General features: G+C 46.8%; 1 long non-coding RNA gene across 1 annotated transcript; it reads left to right on the forward strand.

Annotated features, from left to right (window-relative positions):
- The first annotated feature begins 5,308 nt into the window (after positions 1-5,308).
- LOC141568109 (uncharacterized) lies at positions 5,309-8,979 on the forward strand. The gene is made up of 3 exons (XR_012491125.2): positions 5,309-5,945; positions 6,345-6,438; positions 7,820-8,979. It is a non-coding gene; the product is annotated as an uncharacterized LOC141568109 (long non-coding RNA).
- The last annotated feature ends 10,815 nt before the right edge of the window (positions 8,980-19,794 follow it).

The raw sequence follows: 19,794 nt of genomic DNA on the forward strand, positions 1-19,794 counted from the left end.
ACATTTTAATACTTGATTTTTGAAAACTTGGTACCGCAAACCATGGAAGGAAAAAAGGACAGTATTTTAGATTAATGGTGCTGGGTCAGTTGTATATCCTCTTGAGGGGAAAAATTAATCTCCTTACACAAAAATCAAGTGCAGGTGGATTGTAGATCTAAATCGAAAAGGCAAAACAATAAATCTTTCAGAAGGTAACAAAGGAAAATATTTTCATGACCTTGATGGCAGGGAAATAGTTTTTAAATAGGACACAAAAAGGGCTGATCATACAGGAAAAGATAGATAATTTGAACTATATTCAAATGAAGACTGTTCCTCCAAAGGAGTGCAAAAGCAAGCCACAGACTGAGAGAAGGTATTTGCAATTCATGTAACCGACAAAGATTCATACCCAGAATAGCAAAGGCTTTCCTCATAAGGAAAATATAGATGACTCAGCTGAAAAGTGGAAAAGTGATTCAAACAGCCATTTCCCAAAAGATTTATTGTTCAAAATGGACAATAAATACATGAACAGGTTCTCATCCCTATTAGTAATAAGGGAAATGCAAATACATAAAAAGGATGGTCAATCACAAGCGTTAGCGAGGATGTAAAGTATAAATTGCTGTAACTTTGGAAACTGTCTGGCATCGTTTCTGGAGTTAGAAATAAGCGTTCAGTATGAAAGGGTGACCCTATTTTGGAGAAAAAATGGAGGCTTCAATCAAACAGGACAACAGGACAACAAGCACAAGTCAGGGCTGCTCCAGGCAAACGAGGATGTACAACCCTGTCTGCCACCTGGAAATGGCACCCCCAGGACACGAAGATGCACAGTCAAGAAGGCCAACATATGTCACAGCCCTAACACAGGAGCAACCCAAATGTCCACTCGCTCAGAGGACACACATACATCGTGGTGTGTTTACCCACCGGAGCATGGCAGTAAGGTGTAAATGAACCAGAGCTACACGCAACAGCATGATGACTCCCACACAGTGCTGGGGGGGAACTTAGACACCAAGAAAAACATACTACAATTTCAGGCAATACACACCATAATGCAAGAAGTCAAGATGGCGTCAAGGCAGTTGGCAGAATCATGGTCCCCCACAGATGTGCAGGCCCTAATCTCCCCACACCTGTGATTGTACAAACATGTCAGATATGATTAAGGTTAAGGATCTTGAGATGGGAGATTCTCCGGACTATCCCACCAGCCCAGTGTAATCATGAGGGTCCTTACAAGGGAAAGAAGGTGGCAGCAGTCAGAATCAGGTGATAACAGAAGCAGGGTCAGAGTGATGCCATGTGACAAAGACTTGACTGGCCATAGCAATGGCTTTGACCATGAAGAAGGGACCACGGCCCAAAGAATGGGAAGGAAATGGGTACTCCCCTAGAACCTTCAGAAAGGAATGCAGCCCCTTGATCTTAGGACTTACGACCTCCCTAGGTGTAAGATAATAAACCTTGTTATCTTAAGACACTACATTTGTGACAATTTGTTGCAACAGCTATGGAAAACTAATACAGTCACCTTTCAGGAGCAAGGGCAGGGAAAGGGAGTTGGGTGGTGTCCTGGAAGTATTCTATTGCTTTTCTCTCTGTGTTATATGTACCACAGACATCACCACACACCCAATGCCAACAACACGTAATGAGGAGAAGAGGCAGGATACTCAGTGCCACCCCCACCATGAGGTCACTGCCTGAGGCCCAAGCTTACAGATGACGGAGGAAGGCAGGGTTTCCCCCAATAATTCAAATTAGATGAAAAGCAAAACTGCCTAACAAAAATCAGTAGGTGTGTGGATGCCTCCTTTTAGAGACTCTAGCAAATAACTACCTTAGATCAGATTTCAGTCAAGATGGCAGATAGGTAAACGCTATGCTCACCTCCTCCCATGACCACCTCAAAATTACAACTAAACTACAGAACGACCATCATGGAGAACCTCCTGAAGTCTAGCTGAACAGAAGTCCTACCTCTAAGGACACACAGAAGAAGCCACCTGGAGACTGGTAGGAGGGGCAGAGACGCAGAACGGGCTGGTCCCACACCCTGTGTGACTGTTAAAAATCGGGAGGGACATCTCGGCTGCCAAGCTTCCCCCTGGGGGTCCCAACCCCACACCAGGCTCCCCAGCCCAGGGTTCCAGGGCCAGGAAGAAAAGTCCCCACAATTTATGACTGTGAAAACCGGTGGGGATGGTGGCTGAGTGAGACTGAGGGTGGCTGGAGTCCCAGGTGCTCCTCTTAAGGGGCCTGTAAACGGACTTACTGACCAACTCACTCACTCTGAGCTCCTGTGCTGGGCTTGAAAGGCACCAGGGACACATGGGGAGGGGCTGAGGGGACCATGTTTCCTGTATTGTTGCTGCTGTAACTTACAGTTGGGTGGGGGTGTAGACGCTCAAAACATTCACTGCATTTACTACCATGGTAAGAAACTAGAAACAAGTCCAATGTACAAAAATAAAAAACTGGACACTATCTAAGATATAATGACGTAGGGCGGGGGAAAGGGAAGAACCTGGTCGGTGCTAGTCCATTCTGTAGTTTCAACTGAGTACCACTCATATATTTAATACACAAAACCTAGAAAAAAAAGGATAATTGAATGAGTCACATTTGAGTTAGTAATTGCAGATAATTACTTTTTATCATTTTTAACACTTCCTGTAATTCTATTACATTGATTTTTAGACTTAAATAAACATGAAGGATTTATTGCTCTATTAAGAGATCCTATCATAACATTCCTTCAATAATAAGCTCCTCATTTGCAAAATAATCTAAGTGCAAATATTTAAACTAAAAAGACAGTATTCAGAGTGTCCACACAGTGCGGTCAATAAGGGGCCTTGTCCCATCAGGGAAGGAGGGAAGATCCCCACGGGAGTGCCACCTTGGCCATCGCTCCCTTTGCTGTTTAATTCCAGGCTCAAATACCTTGTTTGGGATTTGGAGTAAGACACCTGCTCGTCTTGGCTCGGCCTGCTCTCTATTTTTGGTGCGCAGAAAGGAACTGGGGACTGTATCACCTGGGACCTGCACAAAAGAATGTGCTTTTCTTGCCAGCGACGGAGCTGGCAAACGTTCTTTAAGCACTCTAGTCTGGAAGAAAAGTCCTTTTATACACCACATGCTCAGACTACACGGCAGGCCAGGCCGCAAAGGGACCCGAGCAAAGGGACCCGAGTCAGCAGATGTGCTCTGTAAGGCAAAGCTGGCTTCGTAAATACGGTGACACTATTCTCTGCAGTGAGACAAGACCAGGCTCGCATAGCCCCGAGGAGGGCTGCTTCCTGCTCACCCACTCGTCTAACCGCTGGCCTTGTGTTTTGTTGACTGTGTTGTGGCTTCTGGCTAATTTCCTTGGGGAAATTTGTGGGCAGAGTGCGGAGGATGGGAACTAATTGGCCAACACGCCAGCAAAATGCCGACTGCCAGCTCCTTCCTGATAGCAGGAGGCAAGAGCACAAATCAAAAAGGACGAGCTCGGGGACCTGCAAGTCTCTGTAAAAATGAAGAGTAAGGGAAAACAGTGGCAGCTTCATGGGCGGGTGTCTTCTTTTGCACGTGGGGGATTTCTTTCTCAGAGGCAGATTCGATGGAGATCAGAGCACCCCCAAGATTTAGGGTGACCTTGTGACAGTGCAGACTGGTCGGCATGGGGGGCCAGCTCCCAGACATCGTGGAAGCACATAGTAGGAGCTCAAAAACAAACCAAAAAAAAAAAAAAAACGGTCACAAAACTATTCCGAACAAAAATACTGAAAGGCCACATGGTATTTCTTATGGGAAAAAAGTAAGGTGTTTTTAAAATGTGCTTCATACAGAAAGAGAAGAGGATGCAAGCCCGGGAGTGGGACTGCTGGACCATAAGGCAGCTCTAGTTGTATGTTTTTGAGGAGCCTCCATACTGGTTTCCATAGGATCTGAAAGGTTTCAGCTCTCCCACGCTCACAGCAGCACGAGTCACAGTAGCCACGTGTCACAACAGCACGAGTCACAGTAGCCACGTGTCACAGCAGCACGAGTCACAGTAGCCACGTGTCACAGCAGCACAAGTCACAGCAGCACGAGTCACAGTAGCCACGTGTCACAGCAGCACGAGTCACAGTAGCCACGAGTCACAGTAGCCATGTGTCACAGTAGCCACATGTCACAGCAGCCATGTGTCCGTGACAGATGAACGGATAAAGGAAATGTGCATACACATGCAAGGACGACCTAGCCTTATAAAGAGGGAAATGCTGCAGGATGTGACGACAACACGGGGGAGCCTGGAGGACATTCTGCTGGTGAAACAAGTCAGCCAGAGAGACAGATGCTGCACGTTTGCATGTATGTGAGAATGTAAAATAGTCAAATTCATAGAATCAAAGAGTGGCATGGCGGTGGCCAGGGGAAATGCGGGGTTACGGAAGCTTTCAGTCAAGCAAGACGAAGACGTTCTAGAGCCCTGCTGGCTGTACGTAGGCCCGTGGTCAGCACTCATGTATTGTACAGTTAAGGTGTTCAGAGGAAAGGTCACATGGTAAGTGCTGTTACCATGATAAAATAAAATTGGGAGGATAGAAGGAAGGAGGGGGAGGAGGAGGGAGGGGAAGAGAGAAGAAAGAAGGGAGGGAGGAAGGGAGAGAAAAAAGAAGGGAAGGAGAGGGAGAGAGAGAGAAAGGAAGGAAGGAAGGAAGGAAGGAAGGAAGGAAGGAAGGAAGGAAGGAAGGAAGGAAGGCCAGCCTGCAAGAAAGACACTTAAGGTTAATGAGGGAGAAGCTTGTGGGTCGTCTGAGGACGAAGCCCATGGCTGAGTCGCCTCCGGCAGGAGCCTGGAAAGGCCAGTGGGGCTTGTGGAAATGCTAAGGGAACTGACATTGAGAGCTCCCTCTCCCCAGTGCAAATACCCCAAATTCCTGTAAATCCTGTGGCCCTCGGCAGCTGGGACTCATCACTCAGAACCCAGAGGTTTGCCAAGGCTGTGTCTTCCAGTCCAGCTCTGGGTTGGCCCAGGAGCCCAGCCTATTTCTACCGAAGGGCTGCAGGCTTCTCACTGCAGCCTGGCAAGAACGATCTTTCGCAAAGCAAGAAAAGAGGGGAGGTGGAAACGCCCGTTTCTGCCTTCTCTTTGCCTGCTTTTTCACAGGAAGGAAACAAAGAGGTAGGATGAAATGGGCCCAGGGAGGAAGCAAAAGGTTTATCCTTTAATGGAACAGATTTCAAACAGCTTCCTGAAATAGAAGCAGGTTGTGCCATATCTGGATTATAGAGTTCACGTGCTCTAAGGAGCCAATTTTAAATTCTATAACCCCTGAAAATGTGAGCAGAAAGGAGTCGGTTTTTCTCATAGACCCTGTGGTCCTTTGCCTTCCATCCTCATTTAGCTGGAAGGACATACATTTATTCCTGAAACTCAGGGGTGGTACAACGCCCCAGGAATCACCTGGGGCACAGATGCCCAGAGAACAGACAGCAGGTTTATACTGAGTATGGCCTGTTTCCTCTGAAAATGGAGATCATGTAGCACACTCTGTCGGGTCACGCACTTGATTATTCCCTCAGTCTAAGCTGACCAGGGATGCAGCAATATACCCACCCCGAAGGGCCCACGAGATGCACAGAGATAACTAAGAGCCACATGCTGGTTTGGAAATGAGGCCGGGGGCTCAGAGAAAGACGGCTGTGCAGAGTGGAGGCAGGACCAGGACCCAGCACAGCATGAGCATGTCTGATCCGCTGTGTCTCCACCTCCCTGGCCCTCCCTGTGGGGTTCCCAGGTCCCCTGTGAGCTGAACTGGGCTTCACTAGGCGCTGCAGGAGGGGCCGCCACCACCTCTGGCCTGGCCTGACTCGGCCCAGATAGTGGAGGGATTTCCACCGTCTCGTTTGTATGTTGCACTCGGCAGCATTCCCTGGTCTCCTGCCCACCTCCTTTCCTGCTTCCCATTTTATTGGTAAGTCTTCTTTGTTCTCATGTTATTCCCACTGGTCTAGGAGTTGTACATCCCATTTGTATTCTTTGAAGGGTTATTCTTAACTGTTTAACGTGATGATTTAACACAGTTCGCAGTTCATAGATAATCACCTGTGTTCTGGTCCCATAGAAGACAGGACTTTGACTCCATTCCTGTAAATTCTCGTCATCTTCTATATTTGTTGTTTCCCAATATTTCAGTTCTATCACCTTTTAAAAAATCTACCCAGATACGTTTTGAATATTATTTATAATTAATACCTGTTTGGATTTGCCGACATGGTCTTTCCTCATCACTGTTTTGGGTGTCCCACTCTTGCCCGTTTGGATTACTTTCCTTTTTGCTGAAGTTCAAGCTTCAGTTTTTCTTTATATTCAGGCAAAGACCTTGGGGACGAGTGTTTACACTTGAAGAGTCTCTGTGCCTGAAAACATCTTGTGTGCCAGCAGCTACTTTCCCCAGCACTTTTAAGGTATGATCCCATTTTCTCCTTTTGCTGATCTCCAGTTGCTGATCTACAAGCCATGGTCCCAGGAGGACACCAGCTTTCACCACCTGTCCCAGTGGCTTTTCAGATTTTCTCTTTGTTTTTGAAGTTCAGAAAATCCACTACAAGGCATGGATTTTTATTTATTCGGCTTGGGACTTAGTGTATTTCAAGAATCAGAGGACTTATGAAATCTTTTCTGACTATTCTCTCTTTCCATGACCTCAAATCTCTCCTTCTGGAGTCTTGGGATGCAAATTCTCCCACGTGTGTTATCTGCTGACTCTCCTTTATTGAATTCATTTCCAACTACGGTTTGTAGTTGTTTTGCTGTGAGGTATTCCTGGGTGGAGACTGCGTTCTGTGGAAATCTGCACCCTGGAGCGTAGAGGGTTCCTGCTTGTGTCCGTTCTGCCACAGCCTCACAGGTCACACCACCACCGTCCAAACCACCCCTTTCTCACCTCCACCTTCACCGACACCACCGACCTCCACTGACACCACCATCTCCACTACCACCTCCATTAACACTGACACCAACACCACCATCTCCATCTTCACCTCCAACACCCCTACCATCTCCACCAACACTGACACTGACACCACCACCTCCACCTTCATCACCGCCATCAGCATCTCCACCAACACCACCACCTCTACCAGCTCAGCAGCACCACCACCACCACCAATATCTCCCCCAGCACCATCACCACCATCTCCATCACTGACACTATCACCTCCACCATCACCCCACCACCTCCCTTACCTCTACACCACCACGTTAAACACCACCATTTTCAACAACATTTCCACCACTAGCTGGTAGTACCACCGTCATCAGCACCCACACATTTCACCTTGTGTGACTGCAAAGCAAACTTCTGACATTTAGTAAGTTGTGTGACACAGGAAACCTCTGCACACCTGCTGAGGAGTGACACAACCACTGTGGTGCCAGGTCAGATATGGATGGAAATACGCCCAGAGGTGGGTAAGAAGAGTGCTGAGCAATGCAGACAGTAAAGATAGCCCTCGGTTAGGGGTGCTCTGCGTGGGGCTATCCAGGGGTGATGGGTGGTGCAAGGCCAGTGGTGTTAGATACAGCCTGACTGAGCAAAAGAACAATGTAGAGATACCTGTGACTCTGAACTACGGAGTTAAACTGGAACTGCTTCTGTCTTCGTCTCAGTGAAGAAGCAGGATAGATGGCAAATTCCTCTAACCCAGACTGAGGTGTTACCACACCGATGCTGGGTTTGCTAAGCGATTTTAGTCAGCCCTGCAGCAGGATCCTCGCCCCTCCTCCAGGCTGTGAATGAACACAACGGATGGGAGCGAGGATGCCGCACTGTTTCTCTCTGTGCAGGTGGAGGGGAGGGGTTTCACCCCTTGTCTTGTGCTAAGTGAGAGGGGCTTCCAGCACAGCACCTGGAGTCTAGGAATACAGGGAGTTACACAGGTGAGAGACTATGCCTTCGAAAGCTTGAGACCACACAGGGAGGATGGCATCGCACGGGGAGTGGCCCTACTGTCCCAGGTGTGCTTTTCCCAGCGATTAGTTGTGGGACCCACACAGGGGACCGAAGAGCACTTGAAGGACACTTTGCCCAACAAGGCCACCTGGATGGGGTAAAATGACCTGGAAGAGGCAGGTGGAAGAGGTAGCTGAGAAGCCTGGAGGACAAAGAACTGAAAGTGGCCAGCTCGAGGAAGCACAGTCTGCATGACAAGATGCCTGGGAGTCCTCCAAAATAATCCACAGTCACTCATGAGAGGGCCCAACAACAAAATGACAACTGCAATGAGGCAAGTGTGTGACCACCCTGGGGGGGTCAGACATTAGAGCTTGCAGAAGGGGAGATGAGCGAGCCGTCCGCGCTGTGGGCTTCCCAGCAGCCAGCAGCTAAGACCTCTCACCTGGATGCAGTTCTCAGAATAGATTCCCACACGGCAGCGGACATTTGAATTGCTGAAATGAATCTTAAATACGGCCAGAGGACACGTCATGACAGAAACGCGTTCCACCGCTCCCAGCACCAGAAATGTGTGGGCAGTGAAATGTTCAGACCCAATCACGTGAATCCTAAGCCTGAGACAGTTATTTGAGCCGACAGGCAAAGCAGACAGTTTCTCCCTTGGGAACACAACTGATGAGGGGCATAAACCACATGGCTGGGTCTCCTTTTCTCCTGGGAATTGCACAGAAGAGTATTGGTCAGAATTCACACATATCGACAAGCTTGTTTCAATCGGTACTGGAAACAAGGTACCCCTAATGTATGGGGTTGCATGTTTCATGCCTCCCAACTGTCAGTAATAATTAAAGTTGTAATCAATCAGAAGAAAGACTTAATTCTATTTCTAATCTCTGTATGCAAATGGCATTGCAAAGCTGATCAAAGAACATGAAGTCAAAAACTGCAGGAAACAAGTAGGACACAGGTATGAGGGCGCTAACAAAACTATGATGTTTTTCCTGGATTTTGTGATATTTTTCAGCTTCTTAAAATTCGTAATTATTGACATTTATTTCTCATTATAAATAAATATTCTCTTTTGTACCTAGCTTTGCATTTGTAATTTTCTGTTCTTTGTGCTAAGGATGATTACAAAAATTGTATGAGCTTCAGGCTCCCCAATGCTTGGCTCCACCCCTGAATAAAAACACTACAGCAATATGAAATGTTAAATTATACATTTTCAAATAAAGGAAAGAAGTTACTACTCAACAGAGGAATATGCTGAGTGAGAGTTCAACCAAAACATTTCCAGCCTCCTGGAATGATAGGTAGACACTGGCCTTTAGCCCTTGGCAGAAGATTCCAGCAACTCAGGCCCTCCTAGTGTGGTAGATGGCGTCTTTCACATTACAGGTCTGTTAGGGGAGCTGCGTACAGGCTATTATACTACTTCCTCACACCCAGCCGTGCATACACCAAGCTACAAGACAGTTCTACCTCGTGCTTTAATTAGACATGGATGGTTAGCTTATTTTCCTGTGAAATCAGCACTTTAAAAAAATGAAGACTGTTCATCTCAATGAATAAAATGATTCATATAAAATAAATGTAAATCATATAAAATGATTCAATAAAATACATTAAAGGTGGGTATACAGAGAGCTTATTCAATCTCCCTTGACTTTTTTCTTGTTCCTCCCATATTGATGCAAAGCTAGAACCGTTTCCGCATCTTGCGCACCATCATTCCATGCGGCCACCAGCGTGGAGGCAGGCTTTTCATGGTAGTGCACAGTGGTGAGCAGGTCAGGACAGCCCACTTCAAAAGGGCAAAACAATCGTGACCCACCCCAAGGATCAAAATGGAAACCCCCAGGAACCCTTGGGCCCCAGCACAGTTAATGTACTTCTCGCTCCATATGGACCCCCTGTGCCTTTCCAGCATTTAATGCCAGCAAACAAATACTTTTTGAGCACTTCCCAGTGCAAGGCACTGACGACATTCAAGGCAGTCAAGAGCGGCCTTCATGCTCTGGAGCGCTTGGTCCGTTCAGAATGTGCCCCACTGGGTGACAAGCAGCTTCTCCAGCCAGCAGTCTGGCTGTCTGTCCTACGTGTCACATGATCTCACTGAGAGCACGGGTCCCTAAAAGGTAGAGGCTGTGGCTGCTTCTGTTGTTTCTACAGCAGTTCCTGCAGTTTTACACGTGAAGTTCGGTAGAGGACTTTTAAATGTCACTTTTGAACTAATAACTTAGGGGGATGGTCTATAATGTTTCTTGATTCCAAGAGAACAGACATTTCTTCTATCTGTTTACTGTCACTATAAGAAAACAAGAACCAACTGAACATATTGTTCCTTTCGCTTTAACAGAAGTAAGGCACGTTATGCCCCTTAGGGGGAAAACAGATGAGACTGGATTGGTTACTGGAGTGTTTTGTTTTGACAAATCCTGAGAAGATGATTTTTTACCTTCTCTTCTGCCTGGACCTTAAGTTGGAGGAATCACGGAGTGTCAGAGATAGTGTATTTGGAGAGAAATTTGAAAAATGAATCATCACTAGACTCTTCTAAGAACTGAGAGCTTGCTAACTCATTGGTATTTTCCTGTGCAATGTCTTGCGTCTCTGCGTGTACAGATCTGAAACACCTGAGGGTGGCAGAGACACATTTCTGTACAAGTCAAAGTTTTGGTGACACCTGCCAGTCTTTCCTATGTGGTCCCCTGGACACCATTAAATACTGAAATACACAGGAAAGAAAAAAAATTCCTGCTCCAAACCCACTTCCCATCAAGCCCCCTACTTTGAATTCTCATTAGCAAGTCCTACCTCTTTATTCATTCTATCTTTCATAATACTTAAATCTATATTTCTAAAGTAGGATCGAGGACAAAAATAAACCAGGAACCCACTCAGGAGCAGAGTTTTAAAGCTATTACTGGCCCAAGTATATGGAATCTAATCCCTGGCAATCTGAAAAGGTGTTAGAATCCCAGGTAATTGCATCAGCTGCTTCCTGGGAAATGAAGCTGGCAGCACAAAGCTTCCTAACGCCCTTTAGGGCTATGTTCTGGAGCATCTTGATTCCTTGGTGAACAAGGAGATGAAGGAAAGAGGTTAAAAACACTGGTATTTCAGACATTGGCCAGAGACATGAAAATTTGATGGAAAGTGTACGTGGGAAGATACAGGATGTGATCCGCTGACTGGAAGGGCCTCCATGCTTGGGAAATGTTTTAAAAGTTGGCTTTTGTTCAGTACTCATGTTCCAGGAACAGGGCCAAGCTTTACCATGTAAAGCCTTTACCCTCCCCTCCCCGCAAAGAAAACACGCAACCTCCCAAAACATTTTGAATTTGATACTAGTTGGCGGACAACTCCCATGTGTCTTTTTGGTTTCTGCATGATTTAGAAGCATAGGACTGACTCCCTTTCTCGAGATCTACTTTTCAAGGGCGTTTATATCTTTTTCCTGCTGTCTTTCTAATTTGATTGTTTGTGGTTGCAAATCATACTCTGTATGATTTCATTTCTTTTAAATTTGTTAAGGTTTATTTTATTTCACTGAAAATAATATAAATTCTGTTATTTGGGGGGTGGGGTGTTTGATAAATATCTGTTATGTCCTATTTGTTGATGACTTTGTGGTATTCTCTACCTGATTTTCTGTCTAGTTTTGGTATCGACTGCTAAGAAAAGAGTGTTAAATCCCTCTAAACATAAGTGTGGATTTTCCTCTTTCTCCTTTCATTTTTTCCTTTATATATTTTACAGGTCTGTTGTTTGGTGTCTTCATGGTGGATTGAACCTTTTATTATTATGTAATATTCTTCTCTATCCTTGGTAATTTTCTTTGTTCTGACATCTACTTTATCTGAATTAATGTAGCCATTCTTGCTTTACTTTGACTAATGTTTTCATGATATATCTTATTCCACTTTTTTACTGTCAACCTGCTTATATTGTTATATGTTTAAAATGAGTTTCTTATAGACAGACTAGAGTTAGGTCATTTTTAAATCCACTTTGAATAGGTATATTTAGACCACTTACACTTCATCTCTGCCTTTGAACTAGAATACTTAAACCACTTATATTTAATGCAACAATTTACATGTTAGGCTTAAGCCTGCCCTTTTAAATTTTTTTTTCTGCCTGTTCTACTTTTCATCTGTTTTCTTTTTCTGCCTTTCTGTGAATTATTTGAACATTTTTTTAATTTGTTTTTTTAAGTGCATCTTTTTATATAATTTTAAAATGATTGCCCCAGATGTTACATTATGTATACATAACTTATAGTCACTAGTGTTGACATTTTACCATGAAATGTACAAGACTTTTATTCCTTTATATTCCTATCTCCTCCTCCATTCATAGTATACATATATAAATGGGAACTACATCAGATAGTGTTATAATTTCTGCTTCAACCATTAAACATAATTGAGAAAAAAATAAGAAGTCTGTTGCATTTGCCCATATCTTTGATTACTGTGTTCTTCCTGATGTTCCCAGATTCCTTTCTTCATTGTTCCCCTTCTGTTTTAGCCATTATTTTAGGGTACCCTGCTGGCAACAAATTGGCTTAGTTTTCTTCATCTGAAAATGTTTTTATTTCTTCTTCATTCCTCCAGAATATTTTTCACTGGATGCACGATTTTAGGTTGACAGCTCTTTCCTTTCAGCATTTTAAAATGTTGTGACACTTATTCTGGCTGCCCTGATTCCTAATGAGAAACCTGCTGTCATTTGAACTGCTTCTCCCCTGTAGGTATCACTTCTCTGTTGCTGTTTTTAAATATATTTTTTTTTCTATTTAGTTTCTATTTTTGACTATATGTGTCTTGGTGTGAATTTCTTTGAGTTTATCCTTTTTTGGAATTCTCCCAGCTTCTTTACTCTGTAGGTTATGTCTATTTCCAGATTTTGGAAGTTTTCAACCATAGTTTCTTCAATTACTTTTTCAGCCCTGCCCTCTTTCTCCTTTCCTCTAGGACTCTGATGACGCAAATGTTAGATCTCATTCTTACAGTCCCATAGGTCCCTGATACTCTTGTTCGTTTTCTTGCTGCCATATTTTCTCTCATTTTTTCATATTGGGTAATTTCAATTCTATTTCAAGTCACTGACTCTTTTCTCTCTCTGCTCCTTTCTGTTGTTGAGCTGATCCGTTGAATGTTTTATTTCTTTCATTTTATTTTTTCTGTTCTAATTGTTTATTTGGTTCTCCTTTGACTGCTCATAACTGCTCACTGAAGCACATTTATGACGGCTGCTCTAGAATCTGTCACATGATCCCAACATGTCTTGAGTGTCATCTTGGTGTTGGCATCTGTTGATCGTCTTCTCACCCAGTTTGACATCTTCCTGATTCTTGGTCTGATGAGTGATTTTTTAATTGGAACTTGGATGTTTTGGTTACGATGAGACTGGGTCTTACTTAAACCCTCTTTTAGATGGCAGTGACTCATCTCTTAGGTGTGCTGAGCAAAGCTGCCTGACTCCAATGGGTCTAGAGAGCAAGGAGCTCCCCAATTTGAAGTGGAGAATGCCAGGTCCTGCTTCTGTCTGCTAGGTGGGCTCCCTCATGCTGGGTTTCACTCTCTGGGTCTCCCTTCTCCATTTCTAACACACAAGGGACTAGACCTGTAACTGTCACTTCCCAGGTCCCAGGCATGAGGGGAGAACCCACCACGTGAGGGCAGAGGCAGCAGCACTTGCAGGCTTAGAAATAAGGTGAGATAGGCATGTTGGCTTCCCTTTACAAATCTTTTTCTCATAGAAAATTCGTCAAGAAAACCTTTTGGATCCAAAAGAAATAGCCACTTGCCACCCAAGCACGTTTCACTTTCCCATACTGTAAGATGCATCCTGGTGACTGTATCACAGGAAAAGGAATCTGATGAAATTTGTCATGGGCACTTAGCATCCAAGTCACCATCACAACCTCCACTTGCTGGAGCAAATGACAAGCGTGCACCAGACACATGTGCCAGCCCCTCAGAGCCAAGCCTGAGTGAACGAGCGGCAGGGATGAGTCAAGTTTTGTCCACTCTTAGGGAGCAAGTAAGACTTACCCGAATAGTCCGGCGTTAACATGCTACTAAGCGTGCCCTGCACCACTGAGCCCTTGACCGTTTACCACGAAGCTCTTCTGAGCAGACTCCACGTCACCCTGAGCGCCGCCCAGGCTGGGACAAAGGTGGGACTTGGCAGCTGGACTCACAGTCAACTTACTCTATTGACTGTCGGGTAGGACTCTGAATAAAATATTTACTGCCGGCATGTGATTCTGACTTAATTATCTTTTCCAACAAGTGTGGCGTGGGCTTGACAAGCAACAGAAAGCGCGAGCTAATCACGGGCATCTGCTCATTAGCATATCCTTCCTGTGATTACTGGGGCGCGGCCACCGCAGCTGGGCCGCCTGCAGGTGCAACACCGGAGGGGCTCCGAGGGGGCTCCGCTGGCTCCTGGGTGACTCTGGGGCCAAGGGCAACACTGAGGTCCGCAGACACTGCGTCTGCCTGGCAGCCGTTCTGGAAGAGGAAGCTGTTCCCAGTGGCCCGCACGCGCAAGGAAGCGAAAATCCCATCTTCCCTCCACCCATATTTGCAATCCCTGGGAACCACATGTGCCTGTTCTCTCCGTCACCAAAGAAAGCTCGTCTCCTTCATCACCTCTGCTCCACGTCTGATATCTTGGTGAGAAATAGACCGCTCCATAGGTCTCGACCCGTGTCTTGCTAGATCTTTTGACACACACACACACACCACTACCACCTCTATTCTTTGCTCACATTGTGGTCTAGAAACTCTTCTTCTAAGCAATTTCTAATGCTACCTACCCACCAAACCAATTTAAATGCACCGTTGGTGAATCTGTGTCTTCGATCCTGCAAGCTGGAAGTAATCTGTCAATCTCTCAAGCAACATTTCTTTCTTTCCTCTCCTCTGACAGCTGTTACGTGCATGCAATCAGCTGTTGTAGGGTGTGCTCAAAAGGTCTGCACGGCATCTCCCACCTACATACATGCTCTGCTGTGGCCTTGACTTTGCCTCAGTAGCAGACAGAGGGCCTTCTCCTCTCCCCTTCTGTCTCACCCGGCCTCGTGATTGTTTTGACCAATGAAGGCAGAAGTAATGTTCCTGAATTCCAAGTCCAGGAATTAAGAGGAAAGTGGAGCTGTCAGCCCCAAGCACTGCCCAAACTGCAGAAACATGAGCCGACAAATGACTGCTGCTCTTCTTAGTACTGAGTCTGGGGTGGCTGGTGATGGAGCAGATGCCAACATGTTTGCCTGGATAGGTCAGAGTGTGGATGGGCCCAGGTGTCTGTTGGCCCAGGTAAACACTGACTCAGCCAAGTACTGGCACTGGGACCGCCTCTGAATGACCTGACCTTGTCTCTGTCTGAAACACGGGATAACAACATGAGCACTGCATGAAGTGATGGGCATAGAGTCTTCTGGAACAGTGCCTGCCCACAGACAGCGCTCAGTCAGTGCTAGGACTAGTCTACAGCTAGCAGACAGCATGCTGCTAGGACACGGGAGGTTTTGTGCTATTTATCTCTGTCTGCTGCAGAATGTCGGCAGAGCTCTGGGAATGGAGAAGGCTCCAGAACACGCGGGTTCAATGAAGGATGGAATGGACAAATTGCTGTGTGTCTGTCTGGGGCACAAGAGTTTAGGAGCAAGAAGAGAGGGTACTTGGTGGGCCCCAGACATCTCCCTCAACCCCAGGGTTACTGTGCAAACCTCTTCACCAACTGTGCAGCCTTTCGAGTGCAAACACAATAGTTTGCCGTGATTTAGGGAAAGAAAACTATGCTCTGATAAGTACAGTGTAAAGTCATCCCATCCTCGTCAAAAGAAAAGCATATTCAGTTTCCTTAATAACTCACCACTTTGGACCAGTCAGATAAGTAATGATATAGCCATACAATGAAGTGTTTCTACAACTGTTGAAAATATCTATATACACATATGGCAAGATCTACCAATACACATTTTTTAATGAACAAAAAGGAAATGTGTGCTGTGAATAAATAATCTGGTTTGTATCAAGATGAGGAGGTGTAGGGGCCGGCCCGGTGGTTCAGGCGGTTGGAGCTCCGTGCTCCTAACTCCGAAGGCTGCCGGTTTGATTCCCACATGGGCTGGTGGGCTCTCAACCACAAGGTTGCTGGTTCAACTCCTCGAGTCCCGCAAGGGATGGTTGGCTCCGCGCCCTGCAACTAAGATTGAACACAGCACCTTGAGCTGAGCTGCCTCCCGGATGGCTCAGTTGGTTGGAGCGCATCCTCTCAACCACAAGGTTGCCAGTTCCGGTTTGACTCCCGCAAGGGATGGTGGGCTGTGCCCCCTGCAACTAGCAACGGCAACTGGACCTGGAGCTGAGCTGTGCCCTCCAGAACTAAGACTGAAAGGACAACAACTTGAAGCTGAACGGCACCCTCCACAACTAAGATTGAAAGGACAACTTGACTTGGGAAAAAAAGTCCTGGAAGTACACACTGTTCCCCAATAAAGTCCCCAATAAAATCTTAAAAAAAAAAAAAAAAAAAAGGATGAGCTGTAAATCTACTTCTATTCATAATAATTTAAAGAAGAATACAGAAAATAGTGAGAGGACTCACGTCTGGGAACTGGAGTGGAGGCATACATCTAACGTTACACATCATCACACTGGCTTTCTTTCCACTATGAATGTGTTTCACGTTCATAATAATCTTAAGAACTATTCTGAAAATGTGAACAGAATGCAGTTGTCACCCCAGGAACATCTTCCTGGGACATAAGCACCTCATGCTAGTCGTTCTGCCACCGGAGGACCCCGGTGGAGTGTGGCTTTGGGTGAAGACGTGGCTGCACCTCTGTGCTTGCTTCTTGCGGCCACGCCAACAAACCACTACTCACTCGGTGCCTTTCAACAGCAGAAGTGTCCGCTTCACACTTCTGGAGGCCAGAAGGACGAATTCAGTTTACTGGGCGGACATCACGGTGTCAGCAGGTCGCGCTCCCCCTGGGGCTTTGGGGAAGAGTCTCTTCCTGTTTCCTGTGGCTCCTGGCAGTGGTCAGCTTGTGGCTGCATTATTCCAACCTCTGCCTCCATTTTCACATCACTTTGTCCTCTTCTGTCTGTAGCTGAATCTCTCTCTGCCTCCCTCTTATAAGAATACAAGCAACTGCCTTTAGGGTCCACCCCATAATCCCAGGTCAGCTCCTCATCTCAAGATCACATCTCCAAGTCCCCTTTTCCACATGAAGGGGACAGGATGTGGGTATCTTTGGGGGGTGATTTGTCAGCCTAGCATGTCTCGTAGTTGCTGAAGTTCAGATCCAAAGGCCTGCGCGAAGAAATTTCAGTGTCTGCTCTATCCAGAACTGCAGAGCTCAGCCCTTGGGTTGAGAGCTTGGAAACCATCCTCGCAGGGACCGAGCATGGGTAAACTTTCGTGAACTGGCATCCTTCCACAAACTTCCTAGGAGGAGGCAGCACCCACCTCTACAGGTGCCAGGAAAGAGAGGTCGGTGCGAGTGAGGGCCCTGGGCCCCCTCCCAGCACCGCAGCAAGTGACCTGGGACTTTCAGGCAGCCTGCAAAGGAAGGTGCGATGGCTCATCTGGGCTTCTTTGGGCTTACTCACTGATCTACAATCTAAAGCGGCGTCATGCACCCAGCAGGCTGCTGAAGTGACCAGCCATGCCCTGGCCTCCCTTCCTGGGCTGCCCCACCCGTGCCCCATCCTGCAAGGGCTGGCTGGTGCCAAGGGCCTTCGTCTAAAATCCACAAACACTCAGGGCTCCTGCACTCGCAGGGTCTTTGTTTCCTGTGAGAAACCACCGCCCACACCAAGGACTTTTCTGTGGAAAAGGAATATACATGCCTTGGAAGAGATGTATTTTCTGCTTAGCAACAGTTTGCTATAAATAAACGTGCCCCGTTTTGCTGTTTTATGATGAATAGCTCAACGTTCTCACAAAAACACTGGCCTTGCTGGCATCCCGACTGCTTGTGTGCAGTGGACCTGGATGGTTCCACAGCCATTCTCTGAATGCAACTTACGAGAAAGTGCATGGGTTTTAAACAAAAGAAATGGCTGCCTCTTACTACACACTCACAGGCTACGTGATCAGAGCTGCAGCATTCATGCCCATAAATTTCTCATCTCTGGTCAAATATTTCATCAATTATGCCACCTGAAGGGGATTCACTCTGGGATTCTGTCATGTGCACGCTGATACAATGAACACCAGACCTCTGACCACACCCCCCCATGTGAAAATCACAAGACTGGCGCTAACATGTGGGACAAGCAACTGGGCACCCTCATTGGGCTTGACATGTATCACTTGTCACTCCACCCTGGGGGGGGCTTGTTCTTTCCCTGTTCTACAATTAGGTAAACTGAGGCACACAGATCCATGCAGAAACTCATCAGGTTCAGATAGTGAGTCAGTGGGAAACGCAGAGTCTGAGCCAGATCTTGGCCGAGGTCTGCCTGACTGAAGGCCCTGGTTCTCGGTCATCGCCCCTCACTGCTCCGTCAGCAGTGGTCACGAGAACCGCAGCATGAGACTGTCACCCTGTAATGAGAACGAGGGGCTGAGACCCGGGTCAGGTAGGCTGCTCCTCACCCTTTGAGCAGAGGGCTGCCCACCCTCGGCTCCACCGAAAGTAAAAGGGTGTTTCTTCTAAGACAGAACGTACACCCGATACTCCGTGAACAATGCTCACATCAAATGTTCTATTTTAGGAAATCTTTACTGTCCTTTGGGCTGCTTGGAATACAGCCCTGGAGCTGTAACTAGAGTTAGAAGCATTCTGTGGGGAAAGCTGACATCATCTGTGCCTCCCGCAGATGTTAACTGACGCTGATGGAACAGCAACAAAGCCCCGAGAGCCACAGCTCTGGCAGCAGCATCCTCTCCCTACAGGCAGGGGAAGGTAACCATGGCAACGGGATGGGGATGGCCACCGCCTGATGACGCACGGAGCCCTGCTCCTGACACCATCAGGCTTCCCGCTGCTGGCCTGTGCGCAGGGTATTCTGAACGCACGTTCAAATGAGGAAAAGCACAGGCCTGGCCTCCAGGGAAATGGACTCTAAAATACTAAGAAAAATAAAAGGAATCCTTTCTCCTGGGATTCAGAAAGTGAACTGTCTCAGTTACGAGTGTGAGCCTTCACGGTGGCATTCTGTGTGGCACAGGGGTCTCATCTGCACACAGGTCCCCCAGGCCTCACCTGTGAGCCTCCGGCTACGTGAAGACCATGGTGACCTGCAGGTGACCTGCAGATGACATGCCAGCGTGCATTCACTGCACAGGTGCCCGTCTGGCATGAAGGCGGATGCCTTTCTTCAGTGAAGCAGTGACTTCACTGTGACAGGTGGAGGCAGAGGACAGGGTTCTCCAGCCCTGGTGGAAACCAGCAAGCCTGAGTAACGCCCCAAAGCCGCATGACGGATGAGCTGTCCCTTCCCTGTTAGTGCAGAGCAGAGTTCAAGGTCTTCAGAAACAAACCGTCTGCCGTCACGTCCTGGCTCCATCACTTACTAGTGTGACATCAGATAAGTTGCTTAACGTCTCTTAGCCTCAGTGTTCTCTTCTGTGCAATGGGGAGGTAATAACGTCTAGCTCACAGGACTACTGTAAAGATTAATGCATGTAAAGCATTTAGCACTGTTCTGTGTCGGTCTCATTCTATCGATGGTGTGCAATTGGCTAAGAATGCCTGGGGTACACCTGGGCCCCTACCACTCACCTGGGCCCCTACTACTCGGGCGGCCCTCCCCTCCTATCCACCCAGAGCCACTGTTGTGTCTGGACCAGCCCTTGTGTTTCTTATTCTGACTGCAGGACACACCTCAGC

Source organism: Rhinolophus sinicus, chromosome 13 (genome assembly GCF_057876585.1).
Source record: "Rhinolophus sinicus isolate RSI-liver-muscle chromosome 13, RSI-T2T, whole genome shotgun sequence".
Lineage (NCBI taxonomy): Eukaryota > Metazoa > Chordata > Mammalia > Chiroptera > Rhinolophidae > Rhinolophus > Rhinolophus sinicus.